This window comes from Alexandromys fortis, unplaced genomic scaffold, assembly GCF_014885135.2.
Source record: "Alexandromys fortis isolate MF-2015 unplaced genomic scaffold, M_Fortis_MF-2015_v1.1 scaffold_1, whole genome shotgun sequence".
Lineage (NCBI taxonomy): Eukaryota > Metazoa > Chordata > Mammalia > Rodentia > Cricetidae > Alexandromys > Alexandromys fortis.
In genome coordinates, this window is record NW_026067927.1 from 28,510,242 (window position 1) to 28,528,617 (window position 18,376).

The 18,376-nt window shown below is 44.6% G+C and overlaps 1 protein-coding gene across 1 annotated transcript in view; it reads right to left on the reverse strand.

Moving 5' to 3' along the window:
* Tpmt (thiopurine S-methyltransferase) overlaps positions 1–18,342 on the reverse strand; it is a 62,281-nt gene extending 43,939 nt beyond the window's left edge. Inside the window, exons 1-2 of the mRNA XM_050143592.1 lie at positions 18,273–18,342; positions 13,289–13,347 (exon numbers count right to left, since the gene is read on the reverse strand). The gene's annotated coding sequence lies outside the window, so the exon portion shown is untranslated. The remainder of the gene's footprint in view (positions 1–13,288; positions 13,348–18,272) is intronic.
* Positions 18,343–18,376: the final 34 nt, after the last annotated feature.

Below are 18,376 nucleotides of genomic sequence, written 5' to 3' on the forward strand. Positions count from 1 at the left end.
CAAGGAAGATAACTGTTGTGTTCCAAAGATGATGGGAAGGTTGAGGCCAGCAGAGATGCTGGCGTTCTACTGGAGACCTCATGGGCATGTTCCATGTACAGGTCCTCTTAAGGGCAGCATCCTCAGGACACAGAAGCTCCGTTAAGTCCCCTCCTTGGAAAGTGTCAGCACTGACATTAGGGTGATGCAGGGATGGGCCTGGTGGCTCTACCCAAGAACACACACGGCTCTAGGAATCCTGCTTTGGAGTTGTGAGCCAGTTTGGTAAGGGAAGCCTTAGTGGAGACAGGAAGCTCAGGTACCAAGGTTAGCAGAGTTAATCTTGCTGAAGGTATGTGAACACTGGGTCTTGGGTGTGGTGCTCTGGGCCCCAGGAGGAGCCCCAGTGCCAAGTCCTGACACCTCATGAGCAAGAGGCCCAGAGACAGAGAAGCCTATAAAGCTGTGTGAGCTTCTTCCTTCTGCAAACCAAGTTAGAAACAAACCAAGGAGCCAAAACTGGTAGGCCACTGGCTCATGACCTCTGCCACTCTGAAAGGTCAGCCTAGTCTCCCAAGTGAGTTTAAGACCAGCCTGAGAAACTTAGACTGTCTCAAGAAGTAAAATGAGGGTTGGAGACAGATGTCACTGGGTGCTGCATAGCACTTGGTTAATGCATGAGGCCCTGGGTTCAGGCCCTGGTACGGTAAAGATAAAGAACTATAATAAGCCTAAGTAGTACCTGGAGGGGATAACATATGCAGGGCTTTTCAAAAACTATATACACTTTCCAAAAACATTGAACTCTTCTGTGTTTTAGAAACCTAAGCAAATCACTAGAATTACTAAGCCAAACTCTGTGATACTGTCAAAAGCAACCCACACATGAAAGCCGGTGTGCCAGTGATAAGACGGAAATCACAGAAAGAGTGGAGGCCACAGAAGAAAAACAGACTTTCTATAAGAACAGAGTCATTATTTCATGTTCCCAGGTAGAATACTGAGTTAAGACTAGACAAGACACTCCTTTAGTAACAAGAGTTAGTGAATGGAACAGACCTGCCTTGTGAGTTATAAAGGGGAAGTAACCTTGGATAATTAAATAAAGATTGGTATCAATGCACACAGCACAATAGAAGGTCCAGAAACGGCATGGGGGCCTTAGACACACTAGGTGAGGTTTCCCGTGGTGGATGGGGAACAAAGCTGGAGACAGCTGAAGCCAGCTCAGACCCTCCCACATGCTAACACATTAGCATTCCTCAAATGGAAAAAGCCAAAAGGGGAATTACAGACAAATTACAACAGAGGCTTCAAAGCGGGGCTACAGATAAGCCATGGCAGAACCTCTAGTTAGTGCCCTTCCGCCCCATTCTTTTTACCTTATAAAACGCACTATGACTTCAGAAGACATAACTGTTCACGGTGTATTTTGTATAAGAATGTATGCTTTTGGAACTTTTATGGAATGAACAAGAAACTTATGGGGACAAAAATTTCTGATTGCTCACAGGAACAGATTAAATTGCTGGTTTTCAATGAAAAGTGACGTGACGTAGTAGGGAGCAAAGTGTGACAGCGCCCTACACAGAGCTACTGCTCCCCCACCACATGTGCTGCAAGCTAGAAAGGCGCCCTCCATCCTGCCGCCACCATGAACAAGCAATCCTCATCCTTGCTGTTTATAGTTGTAACCCCTGCCTTTCCTGGTGAGCCAACTGACTTCAAGAAAGACACTCTACCTGCCCCCCCCCCACACACACACAGGTGGTAATTACAGGTTCCATTCAAATGAGGACATTTGCTATGGGCTTCGAAAGAATTGTCACCATTCCCACATGCAGCAATTAGGACCTTTAATCTCCAAGAGCACAAAGCTGCACAAATATAAATAAAAGGCCACTCACCAGATGCAGTGGGAAGGTCACTCCTGCACTCGCTGGCCCTCAGCTTCATGGGCTGGCGGACATGGCAGTGTGTTATTAGTGTACAGCACATTCCAGACTGAAGGACTGAATCTGCATCTCAGTGTCTGGAGCCACCGTCTCAGTGCCCCACCCCATCGCCACCACCTATTCTAAACGGCAGTGGGTCCCATTGTCCTAAAGGGCTGAGTGTAATATCAAGCTGATGGAGAGGCCATTCAGCAAGGCTTTGGGTGGCGGGACTAGAAAACTCATGGGCAAGGTGAGCAGATTCACCCCCTCAATTGTAGGAGAGTAAAGAAGGCAAGCTGAGTACAGCAAACATGCATGCATTAATTCATTGCTCTCTGTTCCTGACTCAAGACATAATACAACCAGTTCCTGTCACCCTGACTGCCCTGCAATGACAAACTGTATTCTGACATTGTAAGGCAAAAACAAAAAAACAAAAACCAAAACCAGCTTTTTTTTCTGATGTGGGATTCCCTTCTGTATGCTATGAATATGTTTTATCACCATTGGTTATTAAAGAAGCTGTTTTAGCGAATGGCTTAGTAGAGTAAAGCTAGGCAGGAAATCTGAACAGAGATATAGAAAGTAGGCAGAGTCAGGGAGACACCATGTAGACTTGTGGCAATACACAGAATAATAGAAATGGGTTAATTTAAGATATAAGAGTTACCTAAAGATATGCTTAAGCTATTGACTAAACATCATTGTAATTAATATAGTTTCTGTGTTATTATTTGGGTCTGGATGGCTGGGAAACCAGCAAGCAGTCTCCGCCTACACTTTTCTCCCCTAAGTTGCTTTGGCCAGAGTGTTTTGTCACAGCAACAGAATAAAACATATAAAAAAAAACTTATATTTGCTTGGTTGAATGATTCTGATGGCAGGAAGTGAACTTGTGTAATAGGAGGAGGCTGCTTGTTCGTCCCTGAATGCCCAGACTCCCAAAATAACCACTCAGAAACTGTATTAATTAAATCACTGCTTGGTCAATAACTTAAGTATATTGCTAGCTAGCTAGCTCTTATATCTAGAATTAAACCATTTCCATTATTTTATATTTTACTATGAGGTTCATGGCCTACCAGCAAGGTTCCAACTGGCAACTTGCGTCTTTCCCCTCCGGCGGCTGGCTACATGGTATCTCACTGACTCCACCTTCTCTCTCCCAGCATTCAGTTTAGTTCCCCCCCCCAGCTCTATTCTGCTAAGCCACTGTCCAAAACAGCTTCTTTATTCATTAACCAATAAAAGCAACACATATACAGAAGGACTTCCCACATCAAACTTGTACAGAATGGCAGATGTGTTAGGGGAAGAAATAAGTGAGCAAGAAAGCTGAATTTGTTTGATAACTGCCTCCTCTCTTGGGATGTAATCCAGTCTCCTAAGAGCTGCGTCATTCTCTTAAGACCATTAACTCATTCAGGAGGATCAGGCCTCTAACTACAGCCCCCTCTCTTCTTCTAGGCCCCCCCAAGTCACCATCACCTCAGCATTGCTACAGGCACACACACTTACACACATACCTACAATAAACATGCCCACACATGCACACATGCATTATCATACTGTCCGCTCCCTCTTACACACACACATACACACACACACACACACACACACACACACACACACAAACATTATTCCCAGTCCATAGTTGGAAAGTCTAAGTTACTACAGATAAATGCGTGTTAAATAAATATTAGGCAACTTGCCTTTTATCAAATGGAAATTTTTCACACAATTTGATTGGAATTACAGATCAGTTCAACAGCAGAAGCAAAACAAGTAAGGCACACAGTTCAGTTTGGGCTTTTGGAAGCTGGGCAATGTTTGCTTGGCAAAGCACACAGTGAGATGCTGCCAGGGCTGCAGCACACTTTCAGGTCTCTCCAAACAAGAAGGTAGGAGATAACCATGCAACATGCAAACATATGGCCAAGCCCTCAACCTTGATATCATATGGATTCTGACTGCCATGTCTTTTACCTAGCATTCTGCAAATACATTTCAAAATAGAGCCATGGAAGCTTAGTGCCAAAGAACTTAAAGCTTGGAAGTTATTTGGTCCATCCTCACATTATAGCCTTGGAAAAACAAGCTGGATAACGACTTGTCTAGATAATGAGATTAGGAGCAGGGGTAGGAACGGGCTCTGCTCTCATGGCAGGAGTAACGGTGAAAAGAGCAACGATTGCAGGAAGGGCTGTCCCCACCAGGAAAGGAATGTCTGCAGTAGGGCTTGCACATGCACTCTTACTCATCAAGACAGTCTTCGCCATCTTCATCTTGAATAAAGCAGCTTCTGGGTGGACAGTAGCAACATATGTCACGTCTAGATTTGAACCGATTGCTCTTACAGACCCACAGTCACATCGTTTTCCCCACTACTGTATTATTTTCATCTTAATTTTGGCATCAACTGTTACTTATTTACATTACTGGACCTGTAGAAACATCATTAAAATGATGTCGAATGAGACAAGAACAAGAGCCAGGCAAATATAACATGTATCTTATGATAAACATCAGAAAGAACTAAAAATAGCTCGGCTTTATTTTTTGTCTCAAGGAAAGCTTGTAAAAAAAAAATCTGCGTTGCGTGTTACCACTTGGAGCTGTGAAGAAACGGAATCGGCCAGAAAGTCAATGCTTCCTCTCCTTGTGGAGAGATGGGTGGGTGGGTTCTTCTGAAGGCATCCCATCCGTGTCCTCAGTTAAAGTCTTAGTTTTGCTTCTTGTCGCATTTTACTGCTTCCTTCGGTTATATGGAGACAATGGAGACTAGGTGGTTTTGGATCTTGATGAGTCCTTCACCTGCGGTGGCGACTGTCACCAGAATTTCTTTTGAGGAAAATAGCCACTTGTCTTATGAAGCTTCACCAAAAACTTCTTCAGTGCTGTTTTCTCTTTGTCAATCTCCCTCAAGCGGAGGCTTAAAGCCTTCTGTAGTTTCTGAATGTGAATCTTGGTTCGCTTTTCCTCTCCCATGTTGTTCACAAGGGCCTTCCGCAGGTGCGAGGGCTCCCCTCCTGATTTGATGCTCGCCTTCTTGGTTAAGCCGCCCATTCCACCCAGCTCCTAACTGTGGCCACGGAGGCTCGAGGAGGCTCAAGGCAGGGCAGGGCAGCTGCCTGTAAATGTCTCTGGAAAATGATTCTTCTATGGTTCGGAATAAAGAATCAGAGCGGCATGGAAACAGAGGCTCATGGAACCCTGGAGCTGAGTGACATCAGAGACATACCTAGCCCCAAACTCAGGTTCGGTGTTCAGAAGAGGGCTGTAAGCTAGGATATTAACCATTCTTGCTCTAGGAACATGAGCATTTTCCGATGCCAGGCTGACTGACAAACACCTACACTACCTCGCTCATGCTTACGCCACAGGGTAAGTGCCACAGGCACTCAAAATCAGGACCAGATGTTTATGTTCATGGGGGGGGGGATTAAAAGGCAGATTCAACAATTGGGTTTAGTGTCAAAAGTGATCCATTCTCATATGTGTATTTATACATATACATTTATATATAAATCATATTATATATAATATCTATAACCACACTATATATTTATTTTAATATATTATTTATATTTACATATTAGGATATTTACATGTATAATATATTTTATGTATTCCATAACAAAAATATTTTTATTATATATTTCTGTTATAGAAAGAGCTAAAATGGAGACAGTAGCAAGGGTATATGTACTGATACACTGGACTGGGACTGGAGAGATCAATACGAATCTGGGATTTTTCTGAAACAGTGTGAATTCATGGCTGTACCTGTCAGTCATCACAGAACCATAGTTGCTCTGACAGCGGCAGCAGGGATGGATGCACCGCTCTAAGACTGTGACCCACGGCGGCGTCACCCACGGCAGCCCAACGGGCTCTTTGAATCTCTTAGAGACTTCAATTTTGGTGGAGCCAGATTCTTCACTACGGAGGAGAATCTCAGTAGCAACCAGTGTGACCAGCTGCAGTTTATTAAAAGTCATTGAAAACACAGACTTTACACGAGTGCCAAAGAGAGAACTTGGAAAGAAGGTAAGACACACTGGAGACCATGGATGTGGGCTTCTCAAAGAAGCAGCACACTGAAGCGTCTCGACAGTAAACACATATGCTGTTTGGTGGGCCTCGACCGACATCTGAAAGGATTGCTAAGAAGACTCCACACATTCTAAAAGACGCTTAAAATAATGAGAGGCTATTTTAATACACTGCTGCCTAGCAGCGGACAGTCGTGATGCTGGCTCTGTGAAGAAGCCTGACTTGAGCCAGGGTGCAGAGGTCAGTTTTGTATACAGCAGCAGAGGAATGGAGTTTCTGGAGAGGACAGGAAACAGGCACCAGAGGACTGGATAAACCAGATAAGCTGTGCAAAAGAAAAGATGGGCAAGTCACCAGGGAGGGGTGCTCTGGACAGGAGATAAAACTGGAAGCCACTAGGGCTGCAGGTGGGGATGAGGACGGGGAGGATATGTTCCTTTACTGTAAAGGAAGCTTTTTGGTTGAGATTCCCAGAGGATTACAGTCTGTTAATGGGAAGATAGAAAGGGCTTAACTAAATGTCAATTGTTCTCAGATTCCTGATTCTCGGCTGACTAGAGTCTTCAACCAGGTCCTGAGTGACAGATTCCTTCCCCTTCTATGCCCCCATAATTTGCCACTCCAGGTGTGTGTGTGTGTGTGTGTGTGTGTGTGTGTGCATGTATGTGTGTGTCTGTATGCACGTGCACGTGTACATGCTTATGAAGACACACATGTGTGGAAGCCAGAGGAAAACTTCAGTTTTGAAGGAGGGTCGCTCCCTAGCCGGCCTGGAATTTGCCAAGTAGGCAGGCTAACAAGTCTCAGGGGTCTCCTATCTCTGCCTCCCAAGTGTTAGAATGATAGGCCTGTTCCACCATATCAGATTTTTCATATGGGTTCTGAGGAGCACACTCATCTCATGTCCTCATGCTTTCAAGGAAAGCCCTTTGCCAACTGATCCACATCTTCCCAGCCTCCCTGGTTTTCTATCCATCTTTAATCTCCCCTCTAAGATTTTGATCTAGAATTTATAAGGAACTTCAAAACTAAATACTAAAAAGAATCAAATCATCCAATCAATATATAAGCAAATTAACTGAACAGCATTTCAATTCAAAAAGAAAGTTGTATCCAAAAATCCTGCAAGTCACAACAGTGACCTGTCTGCAAACCGTGCTCATTGATCTAATAGTGGCATAGATGTTAGGAGAGCAACCAACCACTTTTCTATTAGACTAAAGCGTGATCCATGAGATGGACCTTGACACTTTAATGAGGCCAAGAACTTGAGACTAGATAGGTCACAGAGGTATGGTAAAACCTACTAATATTATTCTACTAAATGAACAGATCAATAAAACGGCTCCTAACGACATATTACTCTCCCCATAGATCAGAGCATCGCTTAACCCACTCCAGAGGAGCTTCTTTTTGCAGAGACGGCCATTAATGCAGAGACTGAAAACTAGACAATGTGCAGCGAGTGCGAGATCCTGGAGCAGTCAGTCCTGAATGGGATGTCTGCATCACTCCTTCCCCTCCACCTCAGGGGGTGGGAAGACTGTGAGCCAGGGATAATGGAGCACTTCAAGGAAACTGTTTCCCACACACCACAGGGCATGGGGCACATATGAATTCCCAGAGACTCTGACAGAATGTGAAGACCTACACAGGCTCAAGCCAGCACAGGGGCGAGAAAGTAGTGGCACAAAGTTCCACCTCTAACCAAAAAGCTTTTCTCAATTGACAGCCGCTGGAAAATTGTTTTTTTTTTTTTTTTTCCAATGGAGTTACACTGGGTATATTAACCACACTCCAGGACAGGCCCCATCATCAGGAGCAGTTGAACAACACAAAATGAACTCCACATTTTTTATGGGTTTTGTTTTTGTTTTTTTAAGAAAAAGAACATGAAGTTGGATGGGTAGGGAGGTGGGGGAGGATCTAGGAGGAGTGGAAGGAGAAGAAAGAATACAACCAAAATATATTGTATAAAACTCTCAAAGAATAAATTAAAACAAAAGAATACATATGGCCAAAAGCTTATTAAAACAACAACACCTTAGCAATCAAGGAAATGTAGATTAAACATGAGATTCCATTTCATTTCAGACTATCTATCATCAAAAAAACAGGATTCATGATTACAGCAGCTGTGTTACCTGCACATACTTGAACAATGAGGGCCCATTAACATTTCATTAGCTTATGAGGCTCCACCCCTCTCCCAGGTACTGGCATTTAGGGATTGCTGGGGGAGTGATAGTCATTTGCTTCAGGGATGTAGCCACTGGTAACTCGCCCATGTTCCAGTAAATAAACCAATCCACGTTCATAACCTGCAACCCTAATTAAGCTTAGTGAGCCACAAAAAAAAGCAAAACAACAATAAAAAGTCGCAAAAGTAAGAGAGGACCTGCCTGGGAAAAGGGATTCTGGGAGAGTGGGAGGAGGAGGAGAGAGAAGAATGAGGCTGAAAGTGGCCAAAATGCATCGTATACACCCATGAAAATATCAAATAGGTAAATAAAGAAGGAAACAAGTGGTAATGAGTGATGGAGAGGATGTGTATAATGGTGAGATCTTATCCCATGCTAGGAACTGCCTTGTACACTCTCCTGTACATACATACATACATACTCACACACACACACACATACACACAAAGCTCTATGCATATTCAATACAGATGATAAAAAATAACATACATCTTTCAGCCTGAGGATTCTTTAGAGGTTAATGCATGCCATATGAGACTACTGCTTTCTTGAATCTCTTTAAATCTAACATCGGGACTGAGCCAATGACCTGGGCCTGGGATGGTGAACTCTAAGAGAGCAGGAGCAGATCCAGACCAGGGACATTTGCAGAGGCAGGACTGAGCCAGCAACCTAGGCCAGAGTAGGCCTAAGACAGAGAACTCCATGTGAGTGGGAGCAGATCCAGACCAGGGACATTTATGGAAACAGGATTGAGCCAGCAACCTAGGCCAGAGCAGGCCTGAGGCAGTGAACTCCATAGGAGCAGAACTGAGCCAGCAACCTAGGCCAGAGCAGGCCTGAGGCAGTGAATTCCACAGGAGCAAGTACAAGGGAGCAACTGCTGAGGGGGTGGGACCCCTGAGGGAGTAGGCAGGAACTAGAGAACTCTGCAGGTTCAGGCATGAGTCTGGGACCTCCGAGGGAGCAGACTGGAGCCAGAGACCTTTGCAAAACCTATGGCTTTTATATGAAGGTGCACATACATGCACAGACAAATGCACACACACACAAATCATTTTAAATCCATTTAAAATGCTGTGATATGACCAATAACTTACAATTTACAATGAATATCATCCTCCATCTACATCTATATTATAAAAGACAAAAGGTGACCAGAGGTATCCTGTGTCCTGGCTTTTATGCTTTTACAGAAGTGAAAACTACATCATGAAGTTTGGAAAGTGAACAAAGAGGAGGCAGAGCTGAGACAGCTGAAAAGTGACAGGTATGGAAAGACGCTTCTGCTAAAATGCGCTTTAACAAAGCAGGACCTTATATTCTGTCAAGATACTTCCTTTCAAGGAAGTGGGAGGTCCTTGGACTCCCCACAGGGCAGGGAACCCTGACTGCTCTTCGGGCTGATGAGAGAGGGGGAGTTGATGGGGGGAGGGGTAGGGAAATGGGGGGCGGTGGCAGGAGGAGACAGAAATCTTTAATAAATAAATAAATAAATAAATAAATAAATAAATAAATAAATATACTTCCTTTCAGTTTCTACTGAGCTGTCTGACTTTGGGCTTCTTAAAAAGACTGAGTCATAACAAAATCAGGACTTTTTAAGTCTGTTGGTTTTATCTAAATGTGAATATAACAATTAAATCTTGTCACTACTTGCTCACTGACCTTCCTTAAGCATGAACAGCCACGCTAATGGCAATACCAATAGGATATAGGCAGAAGAGAACAGCCAATGTTTCAGCCCTTGTCCTTCTAGAGAACCAGTATAGGATGGGACACCTCCAATAGGCTTCTAACACTAGCCACCCATCTTTCTGTTCAGAACATCAGGAACTTCAGAGGCTGAACTCTAACCAGAGGACACTCTACAAAGAGGAGGACATTACAGAGTGCCCTTAATGTTTCCAGGTGAAGCCGTATGGTCAGCAACAGCTTGATTTATCCCAGCTCATAATGTGATTTCTAGAGCCCAGGGCCTTCTCCAAAGTCCCTAAAAACAAATGCTTAAGTCTCCTCAGCCAACCCTTACAAGACGAAGTTAATTTCTCTGTGTGGAGGTATATATGCACGAGTGTGTGTGTGTGTGTGTGTGTGTGTGTGTGTGTGTATGTGTGTGTAGGCCAGAAATCAATCTGGGATGCATTTCTTCAGGAACTATCTACCTGACTTTTCAGACAGGATCTCTTCCTGGGGCATGCGGATTAAGCTGGATTGCCTGGCCATCCAGTCCAGAGATCCTCCTGCCTCCACCTCTCCAGAGCTGGGATTATAGGTACGCCTCACCACACCTGGCTTCTAAGTGGGTGATAGGAATGAAGCTCAGATCGCCATTCTTGTGCAGCAAGCACGTAACCGACTGGGGATCTCCCCTATCTGCTCCCTTCAGAGTTTAAATTTCAGCGCCTTACTGCCAGATTGCAACTCAGAGGCCTGTGCAAACAGCTGGCCTTACCTACAGTAGAGCACATCACAAGGTTCCCTACTTTCCCAGCCTGGAGGCGCCTAGCTCATAGACAGAAGCAGTTGTGTGGTGCAGGACACAGACACTCAGGGTATGGAGTACTGAGCCTTAGAGGTCACAGAATATGAGCTCACTAATTTCACATCAACTCAAAAAGCAAAACTAATTTGTCCTAACTAGACAAAGCAACTTCCCTTAGCTGTTATAAAAAGAGCTTTCTCCCTCTCATGGGCGTGGTTTGCCCATTTTACTTCTGTCCATGGTATAGACTCTTCATTAAAATTTGTATGTCAATTCTAGTCCAGTAAATACTTCTACCCTCTGTCTTTGGCTTGTCATTCCTGGCAAGACATACGAGACACTCCAGCCTCCTCAGACATGGGCATAAAATCCACACAAGCTACGAATTCACACACACCCATCCAATTGGAGTTCAACATATACATCACATAGCCTTACTTCCTCCAGATAGACACAGGCAACTCCCCCACAACACTGAACATTCTCATGAACATCACATGAGAACATCACAGAACATCACAGGCATAAGTCATGCCCCCACCACAATCACATAGGATAGCATTTAAGCTCCATCATACAGTTCCTCACATCTAATCCATACATATCGATCCCAACGTTTTACACAAAGACAAACTACCCTGAACACACACAACTGCCACAACCCCAAATGCAACCACATGTCTTTCTCCTACCTCCAGAATGCTCGGGAATAAATGGAACCAAGGTGAACGGGAGCAGCGGGAGCGGATCAGCCACTTAGATTTCACCCAAAGAAAGTGCATGCTTTAATAATTTTTGAGAACACTACAAGGAGACAGTCTCATCCAGCAGGCATTTCAGCACTCGGTGTCAGCTACGGACAGCATCTGGGTATGAAGGACAGAGGACAAAGCACAAGAGCAGTGGCAAAGCAGGAAATGAACCATCTGAGCCAAGACAGCCCTAATGAGATATGTCAATGCTAGGTAACACACAGCATCAGGTGAGGGTGTTTGGGGAACTAGTCTTTTTATGTGTGTAGGGTAGAGTTGTGGGGATGTGTGAGGGGTGCCAGCATCATGTGTCTTCCTGCATCGCTCTTATTTTTGAGGCAGGGCCTCACTGACCCCAGAGCTCGCCGAGCTGGCTAGGCTGCCTAGACATGAATGAAAGCCATGAGCTCCAGAGATCCTCCTGTCTCCGTAAGGTCCTCAGTGCTTCGATTATGGGTGCACATCAGCATGCACATTTCCTATGAGCACTGAGCATCCATGCTCAGGTCCCTGTGTGTCCTAGTCACTATTCTACTACTGGGAAGAGACACCATGACCAAGGCAACTCTTACAAAATAAAACATTTACTTGGAGCTTACTTATAGTTTCAGAGGTTTAGTCCATTATCATCATGGCAGGGAGAATGGCGGGAGCATGGTAGCACGTAGGTAGATGCTGGAGGAGTAGCTGAGAGCTACATCCCAGCTGATGGGCAGACACAGACAGACTCTTGACTTGGGATGGACTTTTGAAACCTCAAAACCCACTCCCAGTGACACCCTTCCTCCAACAAGGCCACACCTCCTAATCCTTTCAAATAGTGCCATTCCCTGATGACTGTGAATTCAAACAGTGAACCTCTGAGACCATTCTTTTACAGGCCACCAAGCTGTGTTTGCAAACATTCCGCTGACTGAGCCATCCACCCACAGAACAACTTCTTCCCAGATAAGTTATGCTCCCTACTTCACCTTTAAAATCATTCATGCAAAACTTTTCCAGAGACATAACCATAAGGAATTCAATACAAGATCACATTCTTTGAGTTCGCCATTCAATGGTATTTAATCAGTTATGTAGACAAAGGAGGTTAAAAGAAAGAAAAAGAAAAGGAAATTCCCTTTATTTTAACCACTGGGCCATGGCCACTTGGAGCACAGCTCCTCGGTGACCTAAGATATATACACAAATAACTGAAGTCTAACTCATATGACTAGTGGCACCTTACAGGGACAGACAACCTGAAGATAAACAACTCACACTGCAGAGTTAGCTGCTTTAATAAGAAAGCGAGATGCCACCTTATCTATACAGCTGTGGACGCAAACAGATGGCCCAGAAGGTCACACCAAATGACTTCCTTCTGAGAACAAGACAAGACCCCCACTACCTCCTCAGCTGCATGGTCCCTTCTCCGAGGCATACCTGCAGATTTCGTGCACTGTATTTCAACCAATCCTATCTGCCTGTCCATTCCCTTGGTGATTTCGTTTACGGCCCACATCACTGGCTTTCCGTACATGTTTTACATCTAACAGGAATCAATAGATGAAGAGCATGTATACTAGGTTCATACAGGACACACACACAACTTTCAAGGTATTTTTCGGCAACTAAGAAATATGGCCTTGACACAAGAAGGGCTACAAGAAGAAATCTGGGAGAAACTGCAGAGAGCAGAGTACATTGTCTTGAGTAAAACTGTTTCCATTGCTTTAGATTTCCCCCAAAGAGGGTTCCGAAGTGTGAGCTCATTTTCAGGTATACCAGTTATCTCCTGCAGCAGTGCTGCGGACAGATGTGCAACAGTGGCTGAGGGTCAGTGACCACAGGGGCCACCTCTGGAAAGTGCTTCTGCCCAGCTCTGAGCTTACTCACAAGATGGTGACACTGCTGTCCTGGGCTACATCCTTCAGCAGGCAGCCTCGTGTGTCGTCCTGTCAAAGACAGAGGAAAAGGAGGAAGACTGTCGGCAAAGTAGGTCACCGTGGGGGGGGGGGCTACAGTGAATCACACGGGATAGACAGGGATGTGGCAAGTGAGGGACTGAAGTCACTTCTGCCACCCCTCCAATGAGGTGTGGACCCTGGAGGGCAGGGGACTGCACTTGAACTGTGGGAAAGTCAGAAACTCGTTCTCCTGGAAATATTCTTCATCTTTGCTCCCCATACGGAGATGCCATGATGGGTGCCCTGCAGGATTTGAAAGAGAACTGGTCTGCTCCCATCCCTGAGGTCTCAAGCCTTGCAGAGGACACAGGTTTCAAGCCTCTGTTGCCATAGACACTGCGGCTGGGAATTGAGGAGCCATAGCAGGGAGGCATCAGATGAGGTCAGCTGACTGCAGGCGGATGGGAAGGAGGGCTGAATCAGGAAAATGAACAGGCATACTCTGAATGGGTGAGCAGTTAAAAGCTACAGAATTTATAACTACTACATTTGCCAACCAATAAAACACTTCAGACATGTGCTCCAGGGATGAAGTTACTGTGCGACACTGAGGGATGCCCCAAGGACAGGGGGACCCCACATAGGACATTTATTATACACTGCCTACACAGGCAACTGTCTGCTTGCTGAGAAGATGCTCCACTGTCCACTTCATATTTCTGAGCTGAGCCAGGGATTGTCTGGTTTCCCTTTACCTATACCTATGTCCACAGCTGAGTGGGTTCTAGGACGTTCTCACAGAGAGGCCCTGAGCATCTTTGCATTCCTCAATTCTAGTCCTGGGGTACCATGGAGGTACCTGAAAAAAGACAGTCGAATTAAATCTTGGCTTGTGAAAGATGTGAACCACAAAATCCTAAACTGAGGTTTCTCCATGTCCTCTGTCACCTGACAGTGGGATCACCTCCTGCCTTTTAAACTAAGATCAAGTGAATTGACAAGAGGAGATTTTGGAGGGAGAAAAGGGGAGGAACTTCCTGTGTGACGGTAGGGAACTCTCAGTCAGCCTTCCATCTCTGGCCTAAGATAAACAACCTAAGGGCAGAAAACGCTACTTTTGGCTCACAGTTTTGAAGGCTACAGTCCGTGGCCATGTGGCCCTGTGGCATCTGTGGCAGCAGTGTGGCAGAACATCCTGAGCAAGAGCGTACAGCAGAGGAAAAGTCCTCACCTCGTGGCAGCCTCTAATGACCTCATTTCCTTCCACTAAGCTCCACCCTAAAAAGCTTCCACCAGCCCTTACCCAGGGATCAAGTCTGTTAACCAGCATTAACCCTTAGAGATACTTAATATCCAATACACAAGACTTCACCAAAGGCCCCCAAAGGCTCACTTTCATTCCAAAACACAAAATGTGTTCAACCTATCGCCAGTGTCTCTCAAATTCTCAACATTTCCTGCATTGCTTACGTCCAAGTCCAAAGTCTCCTTTGAGACTCAGGGCAAACTCCTAAGTTACCAACCAACCAAGACTATGAGAATGTTCCCACAAAAGATGATAAATGTCCTCTTGATTATATTAGGTAGTCTTCATCTTGTGACAAACAAGTTTTCCTTAAACAAGATAAATTTTCTTCCCATCATGCCCTCTCTCAAATTACCGGTGCTTTTAGGGCTGCAGGATCTAAGCTTCCTCGGTTGCACTATCTGTGACCCCTTAAAAAAGAAAGTTATGCATGCCAAGATATACAAAGGCATTTTGTAAAATTCCCAATTTCAGAGAGAAGAAGAAGAAGAAACACAAGAAGTAATTGGGTCAGAGCAAGATAAAATATATAGTGGGGCAAACATGAGCGTCTGTGCCTTCATGTAAGCATCTGGGACACCATATAGATCCCCCTATCGTGAATAGCACCTCTATGACAGACATGTCCCTGTCAACCACACATCTGTGCTTAGGGCTCACTCTGCTTACTGCATCTCTCGGCAGACATTCTATGCTCCTGGTGCCCCCTGTCTTCCTGGGGATTTGACTGCAGCTTCGCCTTTTCATGGGAACTGCTCACCACTGGCCTTAGAGAATTTCTTCTATAATTCATACAGAACCAGCACCATGAGCTCTGATACCAATGTGAGCAGGAGCCAGACAAGTGTGATGTTCCATAACTACAGCAGCCTCCGAGTGCCTCAGGAGCGGAATGAGGAGAGACAGATTCCTGGGAAACAACACCTCCTTGGGCAGCTCTGGGAAAGCAGAGTTCACTAAGGTGGGGGGAGGGGAGGCTCTCTTCTCAAAGCCAAACTTCTGAGCCTGTAATGGAAAGGCTGGTCTCCAAGAGTCCTCAAGGTATTTTCTACCCAGGGCAAAGCAAAGCACGCTTTTTCCTGGCACCAACTTCTTTAGCAAGCACACCACCCTTGGTAGCATCTTTAAATACATCACTTTCTGGTTCCCATACCACCTCACCTGCATATGTAGGATGACCTCACTTCTCTCCGCTATGCCCTACCTCCAGGAGGGTTTGACCAGTTTCTAGTAGTTTCTCTGAGTATGGAGAAAACCTTAAACATGGGCTGCAGTGATGGTTTCATGGGTATAGCTCTTGCTATGCAAGCCTGATGAACTTAGTTTGGGCCCAAGAAAACCACATAACCCTGTATGCAGTAGGGTGCATGCCTGCAATCCTAGGTAGGAGGCAGAGATGGGAAAATGTGAAGAAGTTTGTGGTCCAGTGAGCAGAAAGAGTCTGTAACTCAACGTGGAAGGTGAAGACCAGCTCCTGAAGTCATATTCTGACCGTCATCCCTGTTCACACTCAACCTCTCTCTCTCTCTCTCTCTCTCTCTCTCTCTCTCTCTCTCTCTCTCTCTCTCTCTCTCTCTCTCTCTCTCTCTCTCTCTCTCTCACACTCTCATGCAAACAGACATAAACACACCTGTTTACGGGTACACATACATAAATTATAAATTGACTAATTTAAAAAAAAAAAGCCCACAACACAAGAGTATTTGAGAGACACTTAAGAGTCAGAGACATGAGTCAGAGCTCTTTTACTTCAAGAATTCAGTCCTGAACAAGCACAAAGAGGATCTCTGAGCCATCAATACACTCAGACACTGTAAATACACACAGCTCCCAACCCATGGACTGAAAGCCAAGCACTCAGAGAAATTAGAGAATGCAATATATTAATCTCCCATGTATGAAAATTATACCATGTGTCAAAAGCAGACATAAAGACACACACTGTCTGTATATTGACTAATTACTGTACAGTAACATATACATACAATTCAAACACATAGACAAAACATATGTATACAACTATAACATACTATCCAATATTCTGTATGTATAAACTTCTGAGTTCATCCTACAAGCATACCCATGGGCACTAGAAACACACCATCATTAACCATAGTTAATGCATGTTTATACACTGTGGTTTGAATACAAACTCCATACCAGTTATTCCCTCACCAATATCAAACATTTATATAACACTACAAATGTGCAACTATATCTGCTCCCAAAGGTACATAAATGGTGATGAGTGGAAACTTCAAATATCCACAAAGAAATAACTTCTCCACCTGTCAAATGTAGGCTCATTTGAACCTGACACTACAGGGGTACATATCCAATCCTCAACCTCCCCCCCCCACAAAACCCTTGCCACACACCTGCCTTCTCATGCTAAAAACACAGTAGACAAATCCTGTAGCCATCCATAGCATCCCAAATACACAAATAACCCTACATTTCCCAACAATATTCTCTCTTTTGTATCGTCACATAAATATGCACAATTTCTTTAACATTGTCTACAGGCACCTATTTCTTGCCCAAGTTTCGCCCAAACTCCATGACAAGCAAAAATATTAAAGGAAAAAGAGATAAAATATTCCCCAAATCAAATTGCAAATACCTAACCCCAAGACCAAGGTTACATACATGGTATCTCACATTGTCTAAATACAATAAGCTCCACAAACTATCAAAATCCCTTAATTCCAAATATCTAAACAAACACCATCACCTACATGAGAATACACATTAGATTCTCACCATTCATAATACAAAACTATGAATTAATACAGTATTCCCAATCTATGTCCTAAAAATTATACAGCAAATCTTACATACTCTGAGTGTCTCTCCAGAAGGTCAAAAAGCACACCGCCACATTATACATGGGAATAGTCATCTCACACTTCCCATTTCCGAAATTAAAACACACCTTTTCACCTCCTCAGTCTCAGTATCTCTCTCTCTATCTCTCTCTCTCTCTCTCTCTCTCTCTCTCTCTCTCTCTCTCTCTCTCTCTCTCACGCGCACACACACACACACACACACACACGGTTACATAATAGTCACACACAATTTAATAATAAAATAATCTTCGTTATAAATTCCATTTACTCATCTGAGTCTCACATAATGCTTTTCTTGATTATCGCCACTCTTAAGGTCCAAAAGGAGATACGAGGCTGAATTTAAAGGGCCAGTTATCCAATTGTGTAAAGTCTCTAACATCAGTGGCAATTAGTGAAGCTACAACATGGAAGTTGTGTTTCTGGCTGGTATTTATGTTTGCACGTCAGAAGTTCGCCCATTTTTTAACAACATTAGAAATTTGTTTGCTCAGCTGAGTAATGCTTTCCGACACATTGGAAGCTTCCTGAGAGTGTAGGGGACACAGATGAGGGATACTTCCGAAGTTCACACCTCATTTATTAACTCTGCCCATCCAGCCCAACACACACATCAAAAGCCAGACAGCCTACAGAACAGTGGAGAGAAGCCCTGGTCTGGGCACTTGCCAATGCCAGTGGTGTAAAAACTCCCAGGCTCCAGGCCGGCCTCGGGAGGGCACTCAGTCATTCAGGGCCACACTGCCTGCAAGACACAAGCAACAGGCAGCGACAGTGGCGACTGCATGCTCAGGAAGTTAGGTTGGAGTTGCCGTTACCTCTTTCTCTGTAACGGACACTGGACGCCGCCATGTTCACGGAACGTCAAGAGGCAGGCTCGCTCTGGCGTCCTCCATGCTCGCGCCCGGGCGTCCTCCATGCT